The sequence below is a fragment of the Canis lupus genome, chromosome 5, assembly GCF_003254725.2.
Source record: "Canis lupus dingo isolate Sandy chromosome 5, ASM325472v2, whole genome shotgun sequence".
NCBI lineage: Eukaryota > Metazoa > Chordata > Mammalia > Carnivora > Canidae > Canis > Canis lupus.
Window position 1 is genome coordinate 64,915,349 of NC_064247.1, and position 24,052 is coordinate 64,939,400.

The following is a 24,052-nucleotide window of genomic DNA, read 5'->3' on the forward strand; positions in this document are numbered from 1 at the left end:
GAGAGAGAGAGAGAGAGAGAGAGAGAGGCAGAGGGAGAAGCAGGCTCCATGCACCGGGAGCCCGACGTGGGATTCGATCCCGGGTCTCCAGGATCGCGCCCTGGGCCAAAGGCAGGCGCTAAACCACTGTGCCACCCAGGGATCCCTCTGGGTTTCTGCCTTCTCCTGTTAGACTGCCAATGGCTCAGCTGGCTAACGGGGTCCTCCTCAGCCTGATGAACTCCCGGGGAGCCCGTCCCCTGGCCTGGGAGGGGAGGCAAGGGTGGCAGAAGGGGTCTCCTGCTGGGGAAGCCACAGCAGCAGCCTCAGGGTTGGCAGTCAGTGCTGCAGGGGGCGGGCGAGGGGTGTGGGGGAGCAGAGAGAAATTGGCAGGGCCGTGTGCATGAGTGTACACCGTGCGTTTGCGCACAGCACTGCAGCCTGCTGGATGAACAGCCTCCATCCGCGGAAAGCCTGAGGTGTCGGGGCTTATTCCCCCTCTGCCAGTCTCTGGAGGAGGAGGAAGGCGATTAGGCTCCTCATAGAGTAAGTTCTCTGAACTTCCAAGTTTCTCCTGGGGGCTGGGCTGGGAGCCAGCACTGGTGGCCTCGCACCTGCCTGAATGTTTTATGCAGAAAGGCTAGCACGCAGGTGGGGCTGGGTGATGGAGCTGGGAGGATGGGGTCCTCTGAGATGCTGGGGAGGCAGGGATGGGGCAAGCCCCAAGCTGCAGGGGGGCTGTTGTGAGGACTGTGGGTTCAGTCCTGGGGCTGCTGGCCTCCGCGGCAGGAGGCAAGTGAGGCCCTTGGGGGGTACCCACAGTTGCTGTGCTGGGATCCGGGGCTGATTGTCATTTTGGCTAAACCGAAAGGGAGGCTCATTTTCAGGATAGCAAGGGGCCTGGGGGCCTCATGTGGGTCTGGGTGTGCAGGTATCTATGAGTCCAGGTGTGGGGGTGTATTCTAGGTATTTCTGCAAGAGAGTGCATGGTGTAGCTGTAGTTAAGGTATGCACACCTGTGTGATGGGGATGTGAGTGAGCATATGTTGTGATTTACACACACGTGTGCATTTGGGTCTGTGTGTTTTAGGTATGGGGGGGGATGCTTCAAGTTTGTGTCCATGAAGAAGTGTGTGTGGCGTGTGTGTGTGTCAGGGTCTGTGTGTCTGTGTGTGCGGCCACCTGTGCTAGGTCTGCTGTGGAGGGGAGTTTGGTTCATGAATGTTTGTATGTGTATGTGTGCTTGTATGTCTGCATGTCTGCGTCTTGGTGTATGTGTGGGGGAGCCACGGGCTGCCTCTTTGTGTGAATGCCTGGAAACGTGTCTGTATGTTGTGTATGTAGGCAGGTGTGTGCCTCCTGTGTGCGCAGGTGCACTTACAGGTGTGTGTATGGCTGCATGTACAGGTGTGTGCTGCCTGTATTGTGTGTGTGCAGGTGTGTGGGCACCATCCTAGGGCCCACCACTTCTCTCCCAGCCCTGCCCTAATTCTGTGCCCTGGCCTCTGCCCCATGGGGGCTACAGTGGGGGCTTCTAACCTCTCAGGCCAGGTGGCTGTGGGCCAGGAACCTGGCCTGGCCACCGTCTCTGGGTGTGGTCTGCCTCAACCTCACCTGCTTCTCACCTGCCCCTGTTTCAGGTCCTAGCGTGGGTGGGCCTGGCTGGTGGGGAGGCAGGGTGGGGCTGCCAGTGGAGAGGAGGGATGATCCTGGGCCGTTTCCAGAAAGGGTCTGCCGTGGCCATGGCCTGGGGCTTGTGGGCAAGAGCCAGTCACTGGCTTCTGGCTCTGTTCCTGGGAGACCCAGACGGGGCATTCCGTGACCCCTAGGTGTGTTGCTCTAGCTCGCTCCCTGCAGCACCCAAGGAGGGAGCTGCTGTTGTCATCTCTGCTGACAGACAGGGATGCTGAGGCTCAGAGAGGTTGGAGCTGTAATAGTAACCAGACGCCAGGTCCACAGCTTTCTGGGCCTTGTGTTTCTTAAGAAACTCACTAAGTTCCTGCAAAGCAGGGAAATCTGGTCTCCCCATCTCACAGATGAGCTTGTTGAGACTGAGATGATGGGCGGCTTCCTCCCAGCACAGGGGAGCTGACTTCTGAGTACTCTGGGTTTGCAAGGCTGAGGGCCTGACATGCACTTCCCCGGATTACTCCCGCCCTCCGTCTTCTGTGTGAGGTATGGTTGTCACCTATATTGACACTCTGGGAAACAGGCTTGCAGAGTGGCTAACTGATGTTGCTCAGAGGAGCCATTCTGTCCCCTGGCTGGGCAAGCACCTGGTCCCTGTGTGTTCCTGGAGGCCTGGCTTGTAGGGCTCTGCAGGTGCAAAAGGCCTGACCCCACCACTGTGAGCCCCTCCTGGAGCTCCTTCTTCCTGCCCCCTCCAGCAGCTGGTCAGCCAGCATGGACAGCGGGAGCAAGCTGGACAGCAACATGTCACTGGCATGCAGAGAGGCTTTCCTAGGCCTGGCCAGGTACAAGATGGTCTCAGCTTCCCTGGTGCTCCTGTTGTGCGTGATGGGCATCTTGGCCAATGCACACCCCCACCAACTGCTACCTGGTCAGCCTGGCCCTGGCTGACCTCACTGTGTTAGTGGCCACGGGGCTGTCCAATGTCTCTGACAGCTTGCCTGGGTAGTGGGCCTATGGGCATGCCGGCTGCCTGGGCATCACCTACTTGCAGTACCTGGGCATCAACATCTTCTCCTGCTCCATCCTGGCATTCACTGTGGAGAAATGGGTGCTCCCTGGCCCTGCCCTGCCCTGCATGAATCTCCCTCAACACAAAGCAGTGCAGCCAGGACTTCCTGGCTGGGATCCATAGAAAAAGCCTCAGCTGAGCTGAGGTTCTAGTCCCCCTCTCCAGAGAGGGGAGCTGGGGTGGGACCCTGGAAGACCAGGCCCAGATAGCAGGGGTCGGAAGGGCTCGTCTCTCAACTGTGCTGCTAACTTGCCTTGAGATGCCAAGGCAATCTTACATTTTCCAGCCTGGGAAGTGGACATTTGGATTGGATATTCTCTGGGGTTTCCTGCGTGCTCTGATCTTAGCCCCAAGAGGCAGTGTAGCCCAGGGTTAGGCATGTGGACTCTGAAGCCTGCTGGCTGGATTCAAAGCCACCTCTGCCCCTTCCTAGCTGTATGGTCTTGGGGAGGCTGGCCCATGGGCTAGGCAGCTTGTCCAGAGCCACACAGAATTGAGATACAATTGAGGCTTTCTGACATCCAAATACTGGCCCGTCCTGGTTCTTGTGGGCTGTGGCTCTCTGGGCTCCAGTGGCTGCCATCTCCTGCCCATGCTGGGTGACCCCATGGCCATGGCTGTGTGGGGACATAGGTCTAAGCCTGGCCATTAGGGTCATGTGATGTCACTGGCTGCCTCATTTGATGACCTTCGGAAGTGGGTAATTAAAAAACCTCTGGGGTTCTCACAGAGGCCAAAAGTCTTTGAAAGGGCCCTGGGGTCCCTGGCCCTGCAGCAGATATGGGTGAGCCTGGGGGCCTCCAGGGATGGAGTCCCCTAGTGGCAGCACATTCCATGCCCTCAACACGGCCACCCGGCCCCCTGAACCTTCACGGCCATTGAGTCCTTCCATGAAAGGACCACATGGGGAACCTGATAGGCCAAGTGGGGCCATGAGCTGGTAGCCATAGTCCTCTACAGGCTCATTGGGAGAATCTTGTTCCAGAGTGTGCTGCCCCACTTACCCCACTTGGGGCCAGCGTGGCGAGGCCTGGTAGGAGTCAGGAACCCCAGAGAGGCAGCTGTGGGGGCCAGTGGAGGCCCCACATCTTCCAAGAAGCAGGTGGGTGAGGTCTCAGGTGGAGATAGGTTGGGGTGGCTGGAGGGGAGCTGGAGGGCAGGAGAGGAGGGGCTGGTGGGAAGAGAGGCCCAGAGATGTGGCTTGGAGGAGCAGGGTAGAGAGGGGATGCAGGCGCTCGTCCCTACCTGGTTCTGGGTGTTGGGACTGAGGGCCATGGTGCAGGCTCACACATGGCCTTTGAGGGGTTGGGGGACCAGAGGATGCGGGACAGGGCTTAGGGAGAGGTAGAGAGGCCTCGTGGAGGTGACAGTTGAATACAGGTCTGAGGCTGGCCAGGAGGCAGCCAAGCATGTGCCTGGAAGCCCAGGGGGAGGGGGAGCAGTGCCAGGCCTGGAGACAGACACAGGCCTTGTGCACTGGGCTGGAAACAGCATGAATGGCCGGGGGCTTGTGGCTTTGACCTCAGGGAAGCAGGGGCAGCCACGGGGCTCTGAAAGTGGGAGCCCCACACGTGGGGAGCCTGAGACAAGTGCACACATGGAGGGAAGGAGACACCTGTGACTGAGCCACGGATGGATGAGAGGAGAGAGTGACACTCAGATATATAGAGATAGAGATAGAGACAGAGACAGAAACAGAGATGGAGACAGAGAAAAAAACAGATGGAGATAGAGACAGAGATGAAGAGACAGAGAAAGAGAGACAGAGATGGAGATACAGAGAGAGCCAGAGATACAGAGATGGAGAGAGAGAGATAGAGGCAGAGACAGAAACACAGAGAGAGACAGAGCTAGAGACAGAGACAGAGAGAGGCAGAGTCAGGCGCACAGAGTGTCAAAGGCTTCAAGGTGTGACCTTACGACCTCCTACCCGTCATCACTGTGTTAAGCATCTTTTCCAGGGGAAAGCCCTGAGGGCATTAAAGCACCAAGCTTCAAGTCCTTGTCAACATTATCCTCAGCTGTGTGTGGAGCCTGCCTGGGGAAGGCGTATTCCAATGCAGATTGACACTACCTGGGGCCACGTTGAAAGGATACCCAGCTTCCACCGCTGACACCCAGCGATACATCATAGGGCAGGGGAGCCCTGAACCCAGGTCACCCTGATGCCCTGGTGCCCCAGCTTGAAAAACATTTCCCCTCGAGGGGTCAGCAGGGTGGCCCCTTCCCTGCTCCACTGCCATGCCACTGTCACTGTCAATGTGCTAAGCAGGAGCTGGGGAGACCGGGGTGAGCAGGGAGCCATGGAGGAGGCAGGACCACCTCCCTCTGGTGGTACTTGATGATGGGAGGCTCTGGGTACTAGGCCCAGCCTGCTGCTCTCACCCCAGCAACAGCCTGAGTGGGACTCCCATTGTCCCTGACGTGTGCATGAGGCCTGGATGCCTCCAGGCAGGCAGCCCCTGGCCTCCTGTGGGTGAGCCGCTGCACCCCCCACCCTATCCCTACTCCTTTCGAGATTGCTTTCCTCCTGGCCTCTGTGGTGTCCATTAAAAGCAGCTTTTCCATGGAGTTGATTGTGAGGAGATGTGTCTCTAGCTGGACTAAACCCAGAGGTCGGAAGGGGAGGAGGGGATAGGATGGTGAGGCCTTGACAGACAACAGGCACCCATACCTGTGACCTTGTGACCCAACTCAGAGGGCAAAGGCATCTGGATGTTAGCACCTCCTCCAGCTTGTCAAGGTTGAGGAACGTCCTAAATGCTCTGAGGCCAGTCCTGAGTCAGTTTTTTCCATGGGAACATCTTACTGATAGGGAGGCTGTGCCAGTGTCCCTTACCCAGGACATAGGAAATAATTCATGCAGCCCGCCTACCACCCCTCTGCCAACGAAAAGTGATGCCCAGGAGTGAGTCCCCTGCTCCTGCCTTTATTTTGCACACAGCTCTCAGGGGTCTCTGGAGCTCATGCGCACCAGCCCCTCCTCGTTCCTGTTGCTACTTCTCTCAAGTGGAGGCCCTCACTCATCCCGGCTTCTGTTTGCTGGTTCTCATGCGTGGACCAGGACAGCAATCGCCAGGGGTCTCCTGGGGACTGTGTCGGAAACAGAGTGTAGCCGGGGCTTCCAGTCCTGGGTGTCTGTGACAGATGGATGAGGAGCTGCTCCGTGGCAGCTGTGATAAGCCACAGCTTCCATGAAGCAGAAAACTGGGACAACCAACTCTGCGTTAAGAAGCACGCAGGAAGGGGGTGATGGGGTGGGCTGGCGGCTGGGCCCCCCACCCCTGAAGCTGTGCCAGCACCCACTAATAGACAAGGCCCCATTCGAGCAACTGGACTGTTGTGCAACCGGACTGTGTGCGATGCCCGGGGTCAGTTCCCCACCCCAAGTGGCTAAAACAGTGGAAAAGCTTTGATGTGTGAAGGCGTGACCAGTGGTCACAGCTGGCTGCGAAATCCGCAGATGTGTATGGAGTTCTGATTTCTGCATGAAATTCATTCTGCTGCAGCTCGGATGCACACTGTCCTGGTGACGACCGCCAGAGGAGGGTGAGCGCAGCAGTCAGCTCCCCCCTCAGAGGGTGAGCGTGTGTTGGGAACAGGCCCAGAGGCCCACTCTGCACCCAGAGGGTCCGTGATGAGGAGTCACAGGGCGGGGGGTGAAGCCAGGGGAGGCCTGGGGCACGGTGCTTCTGCTCTCTGGTGGGTGTGGCCTGTGTGGGGAGGGGACAGGGCCCGGGGCATGCAGGCAGACCACATGACCACATGACCCTGGCAGAGGCTGCATTGGCCTCCTCCCCCCCCCCCGCCCCCCGCTCTAAGAACAGAGGGTGTGCGAGGGGCTGTGTGGTCTCTGGCACAGTGTAGGCCTTGGGCAGCAGTGGGCTTCCCTCGCGGAAATGGCTGGCCCAGCTGGGCCCCCTCTGTGCCTTCCTAGGATGATGGGGAGCTTCGCCTGTGCTGGAGCATCCAGAAAACAGGGACGGTCAAGCCTTCACCAACCTCTTGTTTTCCAAAGTACCCCAGGGGCTAGTTTACTGCAGAGAACTTCTTCCCCTGGTGACTTACAGGACACTCCAGTCTGCTCTTCCTTGTGGCTCTGTGAGGCCCACAGGTGAACCCCTGGGTCACCTGGCACCAGGCCAGGCGAGACCCAGCTTCCCTCCCTAGACGAGGAGACCATTTCCTGGTTAGCTGACCCAGATTCCCCTGACTGCAAGACAAGCCCAGCTGTAGACTAACCCCCTCACCTGTACACCACCCCTGTCATCTGTGCACCACCCTTGTCACCTGTATACCACCCATCTGTCACCTGTACATCACCCCATCACCTGTACACCACCCATCTATCACCAACATACCATCCCATCACCTGTACACCACCCCATCACCTGTACACCACCCATCTGTCACCAATATACCACCCCATTACCTTTACACTACCCTATCACCTGTACACCACCCATATGTCACCTGCATACCACCCCATCACCTGTACACCACCCTCATCGACTATACACCACTCACCTGTCACCTGTACACCACCCCCATCACCTGTACATCACCCCCGTCACCTGTACACCACCCATCTGTCACCAACATAACACCCTATCACCTGTACACCACCCCATTACCTGTACACCACCCCTGTCACCTGTACATCACCCCCTGTCACCTGTACTCTCCCCCCACATTACCTGTCTGCTCCTCCCCACATGAGCCCCAGGCAAAACCACCTGCCAGGACGGGAGGTCTTCAGCCCCACGGAGCCTTCCCTATTGTAATGGCCTGAGTGGAATCAAGGTTCTTCTGGTTCTGTGTCTGGCATCATCTAGCTGAAGACGTTCTTGGCCTGTCTCACCTTTGCAACCAGCCTCTACCCCGTCTGCACCGCAGCCTCTGTTGGAGGCAGGCGGCATTCAGGGGGTCAGTGCGGGGGGACCCATGTGGCCCTTTCTCTCACCCCTCCTCCTGGTCAGTGGGGCTGGCAGGTGGGCCTCATGTGTCCACTCAGTAGCCCAGGCCCCCAGCAGGCACCGCAGCCCTTTCCTCTCAAGCTCCATTGTCCGCCTGCCCCCGCATCTTGGGCGTTTTCAGGACAGTGTTTGGTGGTCCTGGGATGTGCGGAGCCGTTGGCGTTTAGAGCAGCCTGAAGTCCCCGAGGAGCACAGTGGGGCCCTAGTGGAGGTAAGACGCCAGTCTGCCATTCCATGTCCCTTGTGCAGATGCTCAGCGCTTTTCGCAGGAGGTCTAGGAGAGCAGGCACTGTGTGGTGGTGGTGGGGGCTGACCATCCTCTGCTTTGAGGAATCACAAGCAGCCCTTGGAGGAGGGGGTTGCTCCACAGGGTGGTGCCTGTGCCGCCTTTGCCAGGAACCTCCTCTAGGAAGGCCTGGGGGCAGCTCCCAGCCTAATGTGGCGTCTCCTCCCAGCCCTTCTGAGGCCCCGGGACTTTTCACCTGTGCTCGGTTGTGGGCTTTTGTGGCGGCTCTCTCGTTGGAGACTGAAACTGCCCGGGGGTAGTGACCAGTTTGCTCGTGCCTTTGAATCCTTGTCTCTAGTGCTGGTGGCACGGATGTCCCCTAACGCTGGGTCTGGGTCTCACCCTGGGCAGCGTGTGTGGTTGGGTGAGCACGGGGAGGCCCCTTTCCTTGGGGGCTCTGGTGAGGGGTGGAGACAGGCTCACTGCTCCAGGTGGGGTCGGGTCAGCGGCCTGGGTCAGAGCCCTCAAGGTGGGGCCCTGCCCTCAGCAAGGCCTTGGGGTCTTTGCACTGCCCTGCATTGTGAACAGAGCTGGTCCTGGAGGGCCTGAGATTCCACGAATTAAATCACAGAGGAGAACACAGCATAGAACCTTCCTCCAGGAGACTGATTAATGACATGCAAACACATGTACATAGCACCTGATTTGCTTCTAAATCTGCTCACCTGTAGATCCCCCCATGCTGTCCTAGAAGCCAGGTAACCACCGCAGGGGTGGGCTGGGAGTAGGCAGGACACAGGCTTCCCCGCTGGGTTCTGGAATATTGTCAGGCCAACTGCACCTGCCCACAGCACCCTCCCCACCTCCCACGGGGGAACACATTGACTCTGTCTCCTGCCGAGCCCAAATAGCTTCAGAATACTCTGCTACCCAGTGTGCCCTGGTGCGTGCCGCTGCTCATTGGAGGCGGTGCATTTTCTGAAGGCTCCTGTCACCCTGTACCCACTGTCTGCTTTGTTATGAGCGGAGGTGACCTTTCCTTCCTCCTCCCTGCAAGTACTAGGTGCTGACTCTGGTCCAGACCACACCAGTGGGCTGCGGGAGCGGCTGGGCAGGGATGAGTGATGGAGCGCTAGGAGGAGGGGTTGGCTCTAGGCAGGTGCACTCCACCCAGCCTGGGCATGGAGTTCCCTGTGCTTTATCAGAAGAGCAAGGTTGCCTCCATGAGGCCTCTGACTCCGTCTGGCTTACACAGAGAGATTTGGTGAGTCCACAGGAATTGTCTGGGGGGTGGGAAGTTGCCTTAGTCGTCTGTGGAGGAGGGCCTGGGGACTTGGCCAGACTTCAACTTGTCCTGTGGTTGAGCAGCACGTGCTGCTAAGGGACTCTGGAGCCTGGGGTTGATGTGCCACTCTTAGCCCAAGAAGGACTGGTGCCTGTGGTGATGTGAACCCCCAGCCCTCTTTTGATCCCTCCCACTGGTGGCTCCCCAAAGTAGAGCCTGGGGGGACAGAGGCTGGGGAGAAGTGGGGGAAGTGGGGTTAGAGTCACTCTAGGGGCTGGAGTGGCTGGGTAGCCAGAGCACCTATCTGAGCCCCATCCCTCATTTTCTACTTGGACGGCCCTCTTGGCAGTCTGAGGATGAGAGAAGGCAGTCCAGGACTCACATTGGTGGGGAGGGGGTCATTGGGACCTGGCTCAGTGGCCTGGGCCAGTGGAGGCCACTTCCTACATGGGGGACCCCAGCCCTAAAGAGGTGACCTGGAAGGGAGGCCCTAGTAGAGGTGTGGGTCAGGATGAAGGACTGGACTCGTGTGACTGGGGGCTGCAGAGATGCCCCTTGCCTGGCCCTGTGCAAGGTGGGTAGTCTTCCCAGATTCCTGTCGCAGAGACGGGAAGGGCAGGACTCCAGGATCCCCTGGGCATGTGAGACATGAGGCTCAGGCTCTGCACATACCGCATTAACATCACTCAGCGTCCAGTTCCTTTTTTGGTAGAACAGGGCTCATCCTATGACCTGGGGGTCAGGGGTGGGGGCCAGGAAGTGTTTAATCTAGCAGTTCTCAAAGTGTGGCCCACAGAACCCTCAAGGTCTGTGACATTGGGAACAGCCGCCTTGTCTTTTCCACAAGCTGACCTTTGTCCTGTGGGGGCAAAGTGGCTGCAACCCAGGCTGCGTTCAGGGCTCCGAGTGCACGGGGAAGGAAACGCGGCTTCCCCTGAGACCGGCCTACACGGGGCAGTGACAAATACCAGTGGTTTCCAGTCTTAAGTTCTTTTTGTTGTTGTTGTTTTTAAGATTTTATCTATGCATTTGAGAGAGAGAGAGAGAGAGAGAGAGCACAGCAAGTATGAGCGACAATAGGGGCAGAGGGAAGTAGAGAAGCGGATGCCCCACGGAGCAGAGCCCGATGTGGGTTGGATCCCAGGACCCCGGAATCATGACCTGAGCTGAAGGCAGATGCTCCACCCTGGTGCCCCTCGAATTTTTAAAAAATGTTTTTGTAGTGACAAAATGGGAAGTCACCCAGAGTGTACAGCATTTACCATTGGTTGCAAAGCAGGAGGACGAGGTGCTGAGTGTCATGCCTGGGGCCGCCCCAGGAGTGACCCTGCGACTTCCTCGTCTCCTTTCCTGTGAGCCGTGCGCTTGTTTGCTTGAGTGAAACGTGCAGTACAAGTGAGTACAGACTTCCTGGGAAAGTGAAACAGAACTGCCCCGTGACCCCGCCACTCCCCTCCTGGCTGGCCCCCCCAGAGACCCGAAAGCCAGTATCACAAAGAGGTGCTTGTGCCCAGGTGTTCATGTGCACCGTCCGTAGGCGTCAGAATGGGACTCAGCCCCAGCGTCCGTCCGCAGACAGTAGATGCAGAACGCGGAGCGAGCTCTGCCACACGGCGGAATGCTGCAGAGCTGAAAAGAGGAACGAAGCACGGACACACGTGATCACACGGGGCGAATGACATGCTGGCGAATGACATGTGAAGCCATCAAGAAGGGCCACGTGGCACATGATGCCATCTATAGGAAATGTCCAGAAAAGACACCCAGAGACGCCAAGCAGGCTGGCAGTTGTGGGAAGGGAACGGGAGTGAGGGTTAATGGGCATAGGGTCTCCTTGTGGGGAGCTGAGAATGTTCTGGACTCACTAGAGGTGGCGGTTGCACGGCACCGTTCACTTTGTGATAGGCAATCTTGTATGAGTTTCAGTCTGAAAGAGGAAGAGCAGAGGGCCATTATGCATGAAGTCCTGCTGTGGCAGCCCCTCCCGTACTAGGTGTGGTCACCTACGGCTCCGAGCCCTGCAGAAGTCAGCTTGGTGGGTCCTTCTGACCTCAGCTCTGGGTGCACAGCACTACCTCATCAGGGGGTTAGTGTCTCCCAGCATAAACCCGGTCCAGCCAATGAGCTTGTGTGTCCCTCCCAGTGACCTGGAGGCAGGGAGGCCGCTGCTTTGCCGATGGCAGGAGTAGAAGGTCACAGAGCAACATGGCCAAATCAACTTCCCCAGCAGGGCCTGCAGCTCTGAATTCTCCAACCTCCTGGGTCCTCCGCACATCCTAGCTTTCCTGGCCTTCTCCACTCTTCAGATTCTGAATCTTTGAAAGGTCAACTGTGAGTACCTCCCCACATGGTTGCTGAACAAGAATGTCCGTGAGGCATAAGGAGAGCTGCCCTGGGCTCGAAATACTCATCAGGTGTCTCTTGAACACAGCCCAGCTGCATCTGCGGCCACCACGCCAGTAGGACTCACGGCCAGCAGCCCAGGGCCCTCGTCCCTGCCTGCCGGCTAAGAAGAACAGAGCTCTCGTCTCACAGCTGGGAAGCTGGGGTCCCAGGCGAGGAGGGGACTGGCCCAGGTTGTACACAGGTCATGGTCCAGGCCTGGCTGTCCTGATGCTCATGGATGGCATTCTTCACAGCAAGGCCGCACTGAGTCCAGGATGCTTCCCAGGGGTCCCCCTCGGCTTGCTGGCAGTGTTGTGTGTCCACAGCAATGGGGAGGCATCCGCTGTGGGTTCTGTAACCCTGGACGGTAGACAGGGTTCCTGGTCCTGCTGGAGCCCATAAAGGGCAGCCACCCCTGCCTGCCTCTCAGCTGCCTGGCCCTGAAGTGTCCCTGAAGCTGGACTCTGAGGCCAGGGCAGGGAGGGGATGGGGGCTCAGCTACAGCCCCGTCCACAGCAGGGCAGCTCCAATTCTAAGTGTTAACATAGCCAGAGTCCAAACTGGCCCTGTGAGCTGCTCGTCCTTTCTGCCGACTTGATGCGATATGTGTGGAGTCTCCTCTGCCCTCCCTCCTATGACATGGAATGGAGTTGGGCCGTCCCAGAGTCCAGGATAATCGCCTTGTCTCAAGACCTCTTTTGTAGTCACATCTGCAGAGACCCCTTTTCCAAATAAGATCACATTTGTAGATTCTGGGGATGAGGCTCTGTTTTAGGGGCCACTACTACACTGACCACAGCATGTGTGAACATTAAGACCAGCATCTGATCGGGGCCACCCCATGGTCTATGTGGTTAGCAGGAGGAATAAGAACAGCGGCCCCTTAGTGGGTGCTCATGTGGCTCTGGGTGTGTCTGTGCCTTGCTTTCTCTCCCTGCAGTGCCGTGGTTAGCTCAGGCTGGGGCCGACATGTGAATCACCCCCTGTCCTGGCTCTCCACTAATGAGCCAGGTGACAAGTTACCTGAGCCACGTGAGTTTTGCTGCTTTTCCTGTAAATAGGGCTATAGGCAGAGCCTCACCAATGTGCCCTGGAACAAGATGCTGCAGGCAGAGAGCTTGGTAGCAGCCTGGTGGCTATGAGCTCCAAAAAATGGGGAGCTTAGGCATAAAACAGGGATGAGAATGAAGGCCTGGCCTCCTTGTGAGGTCAGAGGAGCAGATTTCGGTGGAAGTGCTTTGTCAACCACGGTGCGTGTGTTGGTAGGGCTGGGGGCCTTGAGGTGGGGTCTGATGGCACACTTTGGTAGCCACCTCATGTCCAGGAGGCCTGCTTGTCCGAGCGAGCCCCTTGGTCTGCCTATGCTCAGATGCCTGGTGGGCCCAGCAGGTGTGTCTGCTCAGGTCCAGGGGGAGCTGTCCAGGATGTGGTCCGCAGAAAGGGAGAAAACCACGGGGGGCTAATTGGAGATCAACACCCAGAATACAGACAAAACCCAATAGCAAAACTGGATATCCGACACAGATATGGGCGAAGGCCTTGAGTAAACGGTTCTCTGAAGATGATGTCCAAGTGGCCAGTGAGCACACAAGATGTTCTATGTTGCCCATCGTTGGGGCATCACAACCATTAGCACAGCCACTGTCCAAAACACCAGTGTGGTGAGGGTGTGGAGAAACTGAGAATTCCTTGCCCTGCCATGGAAAACAGTGTGGCATTTCCTAAAAAACATAAATACGGAAAACCAGAATTACCACATGACCTGGCAGTTCCGCGGCTGCGTGCATGCCCATGAGACTTGGAAGCAGAGTCCTGGAGAACTCTTTGCACCCCTTGTTCACAGCAGTATTACAACAGTCATAGTGGAAGCAACCCCAGCACCCATGTTTGGATGAACCCAAAAGCAAAGCATGGCCCATCCACACATTGGAATATGACTCAACCTTGAGAAGGAAGGACACCATGATGCCTGCCACAGCATGCCATGGGTGGGCCTGGGGGGAACCATGCTTTATGAGGTCAACCCGTCACGGGGGACTGACCCTGCAGGATCCCATGTACATGGGTTCCCTGGGGAGTCAGACCCACGGAGCCAGGAATAGATGGGGGATCTGGGGCTGGGGAGTCAGTGTTTCATGGGATGGAGTTTGGGAAGATGGAAAGGTTTTATGGATGGACAGACGGACAGACGGACGGACGGAGGTGACAGGCACAGGAGAAGGAGCTGGAGACAGAGCAGAGGGGAGAGGCCCAGCCGAGAGTGGGAGTCCTTCACTCACTCACTGACTCCCACACGTGAACCCTGCCATGAGGGGAAACACACACACCTGTCCTAGTGGAGCCTGTCTGGTGGCAGGAGAGGGATGCTGGGTACCGTGTCAGTCAGGCCAAGGCCTGACCTGGATGGGGTGGGGCGGGGGCGAGGCCACAGGAAACTCCCACAGGGACATCGTCTGGTCTAGCCAGGGGCCCCCGGTGACCCACTTGGATCCTGGTTCATCTCCTTGCTGGAGGGTTGTCAACATTGTATCTGTGCTGAGGCCGCCAGCAAGGGATGGAGAACTTTGTCCCTCAGCGGGCGAGTGTCCAGACCATCCTGAGCAGAGGCCCCTGGAGACAGCTTCTCATTGAGCAGAACTGCCTGTCACCTCTTCAGATGGGCCCAAGAAGCCCTCCCAGCCCATCCACCCCAGGGAGGGACAGGGGGAGAGAGCGCTCTGAGTGCAGTGGAGGTCTGCCCCTTTCCGGATGGGCTTCCCATCCCGGTGGCTCTGGCTCCACATGGCAAGTGTCCATCCAGACGGGCTCCAGACTCTGCCCGTCTGACCCAACCCGGAGCCTCCTTCCTCCCTGGGTCCCCCAGACACAGGGATGGGTCCTCTACCCTGCACAACCTTTCCTTCCACGTAAATTATCCTTTAGCTGGAAGCGTGCAAGCTCCTGACTCTTGCGAACTGCGGCTGGCACGATGTCTGTGCATGTGGCTTTCTTGGATGGCGAAGGCCGCGGCCTCCATGTGCCTGTTTGGCCAGCGTTCTGTAGCAGCATTGAGGGCAAAAGTGTCTCTTCACTAGTAGTGCTGAAAAAGCGTGGCTTTGAGGACAGGTGTAGGAGAACCATAACTTTTGGGACTGTGAGCCTCCTAGCGTCGGTCCTTGGGTGTGGTGCTAGATCCGTGGAGTGAGCCGCCCCCACCGCCCTGCAGCTGTGCACTGTGCCAGTTGCCCGTGTAATGATTGGAAATGCAGGTTTTGTCTTCGAGGAGCCTGTGTCTGTTGTAGGAGGTAAAATCTGCACATAAAGAGCAGTCACTCCTGGTACGAGGTGATGGGCCCCCCGAGTGTTTCCTGCAGCTGCCGTAAGAAAGGGACACACAGTCAGGCAGAGAGATGCCACAGGACCATGTTTTCTCCTCTCCTGGGTTGTGGTGGCGGCTGCAAGGCCGCGAGCCAGGTGTGGGCAGGCTGCTGTCAGGGAGGCCGCGGCTTTCCTTTCCTGGTGCCCGTGGGGAGGGCTGTCCTCAGCATCCCTTGGCTCAAGGCCGCTGGCCCTGCCTCTGTTGTCCCACGGAGTGCAGTGTGTCTGTCCTTTTCTGAGGACACCTCTACTCCAGCATGACCTCCTCTTGACCTGATCATCTCTGGAAAGATCCTCTTTGCAGATTGAGTTACAGTCAATGGGTACTGGGGGTTAGGATGTGGACATACCAACCACCTTGGCCCCCAAACGAGGCTTCAGAGGAATGGGTGGGAGTTTGGTGTGGAGAAGATATGGAAGGGTGCCTGGATAGGGGGGACAGCAGGTAGAAAGGCATGGGGGGCTTTGTGGGGGCAGCGAGGGCTCGCAGGCTGGGTCTTGTGATCAGGTGTCCTGAGTCACAGAGGAGCTAGACCAGCTGGGCGTCACACAACAGAAGCCCTGCACGAGTTCACTGCTTCCTGGAGAGACAGCCTGGCTGTGTACATCGTCCCTAGAGAAAAGGACAGGGAGCCAGGAGAGCCAGGGTTCGGGTGGGTGACACCTAGGCATGACTGATCTCATGACTCAGAGCTGTCCCTGCCAACTGCCTACGAGCACATTTAAAACAGGACAGATGCCTGTCCACGCATGGGCTCCAGCAAAATGTGGCTTGTCCACACGATGGAATAGTGCTCAGTCTTAAAATGGAACAAAGCTCTGGCGCTCTGCAGCCTCACGGACCTGGGAGCATGGCAGCGAGGGAACCAGGCGCCGGGGCCCTGGGCGCTTGATTTCACGTGCACGGAGCGTCCAGAGCGGGAAAGCTGTGTGGCCGGGAAGTGGATGACCGGTGACTGGGGGTAGGGCGCGGGGACAAGACAGTGACGCCAGTGGGAACAGGGTTTCTTTGGGGGCGTGATGGAATTCAAGGTGGTGTCGCTCGTCACTGCTGATTTGCTGAATGCCGCTGAATCATGCACATGAAGAGAGTGGATGTTACAAGAGGAGGCTGGGGTGTGTCCCTGGGTGACCTGTGCCCTGCTGGGGTCTGTTGGAGCTGGCCCGACTGTCCATGGGCACCAGCCCCAGGTGGGAGGGGATAGAACAGTCGTCACCCCTGAGGCTCTCATGGTCCTGGGGGTGGGAGATGCTTCATGACAGGAGACACGGAGGAAGGTCCCTTCCTTTGAGCCTTTGACGGGGAGGTGCAGAAGGATGCAGAGCTGGCTTTGAGGAAGTGAGCTGGGGTGGGGGGTTCTCAGGAAGGTAGCACATGGACAGGTGTCTCTGGGGAGAGGGAAGAGCGTGGTAGGGGCTGTGTCTTCCCAGACAGTGGGGTTCTGATCAGGGCCCCGGAGGGGACTGCAGGCTCAGGACAGGACCGAGGCGGCCCCAGGAGTGCGGCACAGAGTGCCCAGCTCTGCTCTGGTCTCCACAGCCCCGCGGCACCCAAGCTGGACCAGCTCACCCCTCCCCAGACCTCAGACCACCCCAGAAGTGTGAGCTGCTATTTAAATGAGTGTTCCCCAGACACTACATTACTGACCATCTAACGTGGGGTGGACACAGAGCCACTTGCCTCTGTTGCTTCGAGTGAGCACTTTAGAATCAGAGCTGAAGCATTTTAGATGCTACAGTTAGAATGAGACAGCATGATGACTCCTTTTGTGCAGTTGACTCTAACATGGGACCTATTTTTAGACAGAGAAACTGACTTTATTCTGCTTTGGTATTTTTAGCGTATTTTGAAACCCAAGCCTCTTCTCCGTCATGGGAGTTTTCGTGGTTTCTTAAGCAGAAAGATTTGACTGCCCACTTGCGATGCATTAGAGCAGCACTGGGGCTCCTGCCTGTGCCTTTAACCACTAGGACCCTCTGTCTCCTCTTCTGTGAAACAAAGTGGGCTGAAAGCATTTGGATGGGAGCAGATGTTCCCAAAACCCGGTCTGTGGACCTGTGCTTCTGTGTGAACATTTTTTTTTCTGTGTGAACATTTATATCAATCTGTCTCGAAATGAGAAAAAGAAAGGTTGAGGATTTCATGAAATTGAATTAGTTTCTTATTAAAAAACTGTCCTTTGGAGTATGTCTTCCTAACATTTGTGATTTAAAATGCATTATTAGGAAACACCAAGGTGATTAACCTGTAGTTTAAAGAGTCAGTATCTGGAAAAACAGGAACAGGTCAGGCCCACGTAACCCCAGAGTAGTTGCTGACAGTTCTCTGGTCTCTGAATTTTTTTTTTTAAGATTTTATTTATTCATGAGAGACAGAGAGAAAGAGAGAGAGAGAGAGAGAGAGAGAGAGAGGCAGAGACATAGGCAGAGGGAGAAGCAGGCTCCATGCAGGGAGCCTGATGTGGGACTTGATCCCAGGACCCCAGAATCACACCCTGAGCCAAAGGCAGAGGCTCAAATGCTGAGCCACCCAGGCGTCCCTGGCCTGTGAATTTCTAAAGTCTGAAGATCCGCTGTAGGGAAAGGAAAGATCCTTTCCAGCGTCCAGCTCCAAGAGCTAGTGCTGATCTACTCAGATGAACCGGGTGCCAGAGGAGCTGGGGGCCTGGCTGCCAGTGCGGCTGGATCATAGGGGCAATGGGCAGTCAGGCCCCCCCAGATGGGACCGCTCAGTTCAGGTGTGCCCCCAGCGCAGCTCCCGTCCCCATGGGAAAAGGCGTTGTTTCTGCCACGGAGCAATCTGTACCTGCTGGCTTTGGGTGCCCCACTCGCCTGGTGCTTACAGACCTGGACAGGGTCATGTCTTCATTACCTGTTGGACTGGTGAGGGCACCAGGGGTCCAGGAGGTGAACGGTCCAAGTCAGGTGCCAGGGTGGGAAGGAGCGGAATCTGTGGCCAGAGGTCATTCCTATAATTTCTAGACTCAGATGATCTTTAGCTCCTGTCTTCTCACCTCCAAAATGAATGTAATAGTTGTAGGGATGGTTAAAGTGTCAGCACAGACATTTCTCCAAAGCTACATGGGTGGCAAAGAGGTGGCTGAGCCAGGGAAACACATCTCAAAACTACAACTAGACCCCACCACCCACAAGCATGGGGTGGGGACCCTCGCACACGGCTGCTGGCGATGTGGACTGGAGCAGCCGCCACCTAGGACCATCTGCGGGTCCTGTGAAGGTGAACCCTTGCGTCCCCACCTGACCCAGCAGCCCCACGGCCGCAAGTCCCCCCATGGCGAAGCCAGAGCCATGTCCACAGGAACCTGCATATGGACATCTGTGACAACCTCATTCATAACCGCAAAACCGTGTGAAAGGCCCAAGCATCTGTTACCTACTGAATGAGCGAGAAGTGGTCCAGCAGCGTCCAGCCCCACACCAGTGAAACTCTGACCCTCTCTACGGTGTGGGGAGCCAGATACAGGGGCCGGGGGCTGTGGAACCTGCGTGTGCGAGGTGCCTGCGACAGGCAGGTCCACAGGGTCAGAGGCAGGTGGCCCAGGGCAGGGGAGGGGACTGGTGGGGGCCATGGCTGAGGGCACGGGCCATGGCCACTCAGTTGTCCACTTATGTGGGTGGATGATACAGCGGTTAAGTGACATCTCAGTAAAGCTGCTAGAAAGACCTGTTGCCTCAGCCTCTGGGGATCATTCTGAGAAACTGAGGGTCAGTATGATGGATCCCTGAGATGCCGGAGGGTCCAGGGCACAGCCAGCCAAGGCTTGGGTGCTCAGCCGTCCCTTGGGAGCTGAGGGAAGTGAGCCTCTGGCTCTGGAGGGTGGATGGCTGCCCCCAGGGCCCTAGGATGATCCTGCAGCCCCATGCAGCGCACCATGTTTCTGTGCCCCTTACCCTGTCACCTCTAGTAGTGGGGGTGGGAGGGACCCCATGTTCTTTTGAGACCTCCCTCCTCCCTCTCCCCTTCACTCTTCCCTGCTTCCTCCTCCCTCCCTCCTCCCTCTTCTCTCCCTCTCCTTCCTCCCCTCCTTCCTCTCTCCCTCCTCCCCTTCCACCTCTCCCTTCTCCCATTCCTTCTCTCCTTCCTCCCCTCCCTCCCTCTCCACTTCTCTCCCTCATTCCCCTCTCCTCCCTCCCAGTGGCGCTGGCTGGCAGTAGACTCAGAACTCACTTAGGTACAGGCTGGAGGAAGAGGGAGGCCACCCTCTGTGCCGCACGGTGGGGGCAGATTTCATTTTCCTGTGGGCGACAGGGCTGCGGTAGAGCCCTGGATGATGGCTGTCAGGAGTGCAGAGAGCTCGAGCATGGCCAAGGTTGCACAGAGATGGCTGACTATGACACCAGGACACCCAGACACACGCACAGGGACCGCAGCTGCGGCCATTCGCTTGTGGCGACTTGGCGCCGATGGGACCCATGCTGAAGTGCTGCTGGGACAATAGGTGGAGGTCCAGATTGTGAACGGCCTCACAGAAGGTAGTGCACCTGACGTTGGCTAGCGAGTGTCCTGCCTGGTTCTCCTCTGCATTAGCTGTGAAGCCACGTGCAGCCCATTGTGGGCAATGGGATCACTGGGGCTCTTCCTCTCCCTGATGGTGGGCTGCCTCCTTGTCCCTTTCCAGAGCACCCAAGGGACCCCATGGGAGCAGAGTCTGGAAACCACTGGTGTGGTCGAAAGCCAAGGGACCTCCTCCCAAGTTCCTCCCATTATAACGGGGCTGTGTCCACAAGTGTTGAGGGTGAGGGGTTGTCAGCACCTGTGTGGCCTGGTGAGCACTGTCCACCTTCCAGCAGGTGTCTGAGGACTGTCCTGCTCACAACCTGGATATGCCATGGGGTCAGGACAGGCTGGAGGCCGTCCATTGACAAAGGACTCCTGCAGGTTCAAAAGCTCCTTGGGGAGCAGGGAAGCTCTGTCCCCCTCACGGCCTCAGGGAGTAGCAGGGTGAGCTGTGGCTCCCCAAATTCATGGGCACCTGGAACCTCAGATGTGTCCTCGTTTGGATGTAAGTAAGGATGGAGCTGAGGTCCAGTGAGCGTGTCTACAGGGGAGACTTGGAGGGACCAGAGGGGATACCACCTGAAGACACAGAGGCAGAGAGCAGAGTGACAGGTCTATGTGCCACAGGACATGACAGCCATGGGCAGCATCAGGAGGGGAGGCCTGGAGCAGACCCGGCCCTGGAGGCTTCCCAGAGGAGGTGGCCCTGCTTGCCCTGTGATGCTGGACTCTGGCTTCAAACTGGGAGACAGTACGTCTCTTGTTTTGGCCCAGGATACGCATCAGGGAAGGGGGCTACACAGGGAGGGGCTCGGAGGCAGGTGAGGCACAGCCCTGTGGTCCAGGCTGACTCCTGGTCTTGTGTCCTCTCCCCACGGCATCCGCAGAGGGGTGTGGCTCCGGCAGATGCCTGGTTACTGGGCTGTGCAGGGCATGGAGTTGGAGCCTTCTAGAATCTTCCTGAGGCTCCAGACCCCAAGGCCCTTTGCCCACACACCCCTTGCAGCCAGATGGTCCCTCCTGCATCCACTGCTTTTCTCAACTGCCTGCCAGCACCTTGGGGATCCCCCAATTTGGTGACTCGGGCAGTCATGACAACACTCTGGTTTTCTCTTTCATGGAGTGACCAGCTGAGTGTTGAACGTGCTGATCCTTTGCTTCTGGAGGGCAGCTGGTCTGCTACTGGTCAGGCCCTTCCCCAGAACTGCCCCCAGGCACTGTCACCCTCATCTTCCTTTGGGTGTGAAGGACATGTGTTTTTTTCCGGGGTGAGGGCCGCAGCGTCCAGAGGACCACGTGCCGCATAGTCGTATGTGTGCCTCATCACCTCCTCGAGCCCCAGGCTCCTGCCTACGACGACGGTGGAGTCACCTGGGAAGGGCGCTGATGTTCGCTCGCAGCCCCAGGGACGGGAAGGAAAGGCAGCCTCTGCGGACAGCAGTGTCCCCCATGTTCACTGCGGGGTCCTGCGGTGGGCTCACTGGCTCCCAGAATTGGGGCACTTCACACAGGAGAAGTGTAGCTTCGCCTCTGTATATGCTACGCACCCTGAGATGTCGCTGTCACTTGTGATTTCAGCATTTGGCCTTTAGGAAGTGTAAGGTTTTATTTCCGTCTGCCTCCTTTCATCCTGTGGAGCCCGGTCCCTACTGGTCTCATGTCCCTGCCACAGGGAGAACTTCATGGGTCCACCTTCTGCTCTCACATATCACAGAATGACCGTCGGGCTCCTGTTCTGGAAGGACGTTCTGTGAGTCTAGAATCCCGGGTGGACACTGATGGTTTCCTTCCCTTCTTTAAAGACCTGACAGTTTTGTCTTCTGGACTCATCCAGGTCCTCATCCGAGGACAAGCCAGCCGTGGTCTTCTGCATCACCCTAGACTGGCTGGTCCGTTCCCTCCTTGTGGTATGTCTCCCACCCCCACATTGTTCGGACACCCTACATCTGTTGTGGGGAAGACGAGGGCTCTGCGTCACCCAGCACATCCCAAGAGGAGCACCTTCATCTCACAACGTAAGAAAAGGAAAAATTTGGTATCTCTACCTGCCTCATCAGGAAAGTCTTTAAATATTGAGAAGCTGTTCAGTGATGGGTGGCTGCATCCCCAAATTCTCATCTTCATCTGAAAGCTCCAATCTCAACGTGCAGCAAATACCACCAACGTTTCCCTCGAAGCAACAGGTGGGTGGTCAGGTTTCGAAAATATCTTGCTGCCCCCTCAGCCCCCGAGTCAGCTCTGTCTTCTGTCCCTCTGTCAGGTCCCCAGGGATGTCAGGGACTCGATGCTCAGCCAAGTCTCCCGGGGGCTTTTCCTGAGCTTTGCAGGTCATCACACAAATAGTAAATACAATGTGCTCAACATTGAGATTTAACATCATTCATCATTTTTACTGCTTCATCAAAGACCTCCTTAGCCCAAACCGGGTTTTGTTGTTTTACCATGAGCGCGGGGCGGAGAGAAGCGGCCACCTCCACGGTCTGGGTGGCAGCCTCGATCTGTGCAGAGGTCCATTTGTTAGGCCTACTAGGTCTGTGCAGAAATGGGTCAGGATGGGATCCCGCAGACCCTCCAAGGTGGCTCTGGGTCTCCCTCGGGGTGTAAAGACACGCTCTGGTGTAAAGACACGGCAGGGGTGTGTTTTCTTTCTCCTTCCCGCTGTGGTCTCTGTTGGGCGGCTGGATCGTCCGTCTGCTCTGCGGTGCGGAATTGCTTTGGCTGTGGGTTGCAGGCCCTCAGAGCTCCAGATCCAAGCGCAGAGCATCTGGGGCCATGTCTCTCCACCTCTGAAGGGGAGATGCCCTTGTCCTTAGCAGCGGAAGTGGACCGGAATTGGGTGGTAGCCCTGCTCCCTTTGCCTGGGGCTGCAGACATCTGGAAGGCGAGCTCATACCACTGCACTCTGCAGGGGCCTAGGACACATCTGTCCACTGCAGGATTTCAGTCTGGCTGCAAGCTCAGGGAGCCCTTGGGGTGGGAGGGGCTGTTGAATCTGGGAGCATTCAGGCTCAGATATGTTATGATGGCCCATGGCTGGTGGCAAGTGTGGCTGGTTTCTTCCCATCCCAGCTAAGCCTGGGTCAGCAGGGGCTCACTGCTTTGCCTGACTGGCCAGTCTGCCTGGGCCTTGCTAGGCCTTGCTCACTGCACATGCTTGTCCCTCTGGGATTGACCTCCCACCTGACTAGCAACCTTGATTCCAGTTTTCTGTGTAGGCAACATACTTGTGGGTTCTGGGGAGTAGGATGCGGATAGCTCTGCAGAGAGTGTTCGACCCATTGCACCCTGCTCCTTGCAGTTTTTCACAGCCTGGCAGCCTGCACTTGAGTCCCTAGCTATGTAGGCAACTCTGCACCCCTAAAAGGCACTTCCATTTTAGCATCGCTGCTGAGATTGCCCGTGCTGACTCACAGAGCCAGCCCCATCACACCCTGGAGCATAGAGATGTGATGTCTCTGGAGTCAAAAGTTGCCTCTGTTTTCACAGGACCTAATGAAGTGGCTGGTCTGGCTTGGCTCGTGCCTCAACATGATAAATGGCTTTCATGTCAGCTGCAGAGAGCCTGCGGAGGCTGCAGGACCTCTGAGATCTTTCCACTTTCTCATCGTTAAGTGTTAGAAACCTGCCTGCAAGCAATGTCACTGCAAGGGCCCCTGGGGGAGTGGAAGGGGACATTCAGGAAGCCCAGGAAAACCCACAGAGGTGCGTGCAGACCCAGTCACAGCTACAGGGAGCTCTGGTGCTCCTTCAAGGAGGTAATCCAGCTGGCTGTGCCCTTCGTAGTCACAGGCAGGGTGTATATGTGCTGTGTCCCTGCTGACAGGCTCAGAAACCGTGTGGCTTGCGTTGGCAGAGGACAAGGCATGGGCAGAGGATGGGGCGTGGGCAGACCCCCACCACCTGCAAGTGGACTGGGTGCCACGCTGGCTTTTTCTTCTTTTTACCCGCCATGCTGCATTTTCTGCTGGCTGAGAGCAGGCCGCTGGAGGGTGCGCAGTGTGGGGATGTTGGCTGGCTGTGGGTGCCTCGCGGGCTTGCTGCTGGGCTGAGGAGCATGTCCTCTCCATGGAGCACACTCTGTGCATGGCCTGTGCTCAGGCTGGGCGGTAGCCATGGTGGGTTCTGAGCATCTGTGGACAGGTTGGGATGTCAGATGCCTTTCTTGCCATGGGTCTGACCAGAGAGCATTTAATGATGGAATTCTAAGTGTTGGACCAGGGACTGCTGAGAATTCTTTGGATTTGCTGTTGGTGGGGCCTCTGTGCGCTGGGGACGAAATCGGGGCGGCCTGGTTGCTATGGTCAAAGAAGTGACAGATCTATGGGACCACCATAGATCTGACGGAGGGGCTGGGCTTCATCCTGTGTCTTCCATTGGCTTTGAGTCCCTGCCTTAGTCACTCAGAGGAGATGGGGCAGGTTTGACCATACAGGTCCTTGTAATCAGGGGAAGGGGTTTGCCCTGTGTCTTGAGGTGCCTGGGGCATGCATGGCTCTCCCTAATCATGCAGCCTCTCTCTGCTTTGATTCTGATTGACACAGTGACCTGGGACCTGGGCAGCCCCCCCCCGGGGGCAGGGGGATGGTCATGTCACCTGTGTCTTTAAAAACTGTGGTCCTCAGAT

At 57.2% G+C, this 24,052-nt stretch overlaps 1 protein-coding gene across 1 annotated transcript in view; it reads left to right on the forward strand.

Moving 5' to 3' along the window:
• Positions 1–405: 405 nt before the first annotated feature.
• Positions 406–24,052, forward strand: part of LOC118354733 (uncharacterized) — a 43,018-nt gene continuing 19,371 nt past the window's right edge. The window contains exon 1 of the mRNA XM_049110606.1: positions 406–525. The gene's annotated coding sequence lies outside the window, so the exon portion shown is untranslated. The remainder of the gene's footprint in view (positions 526–24,052) is intronic.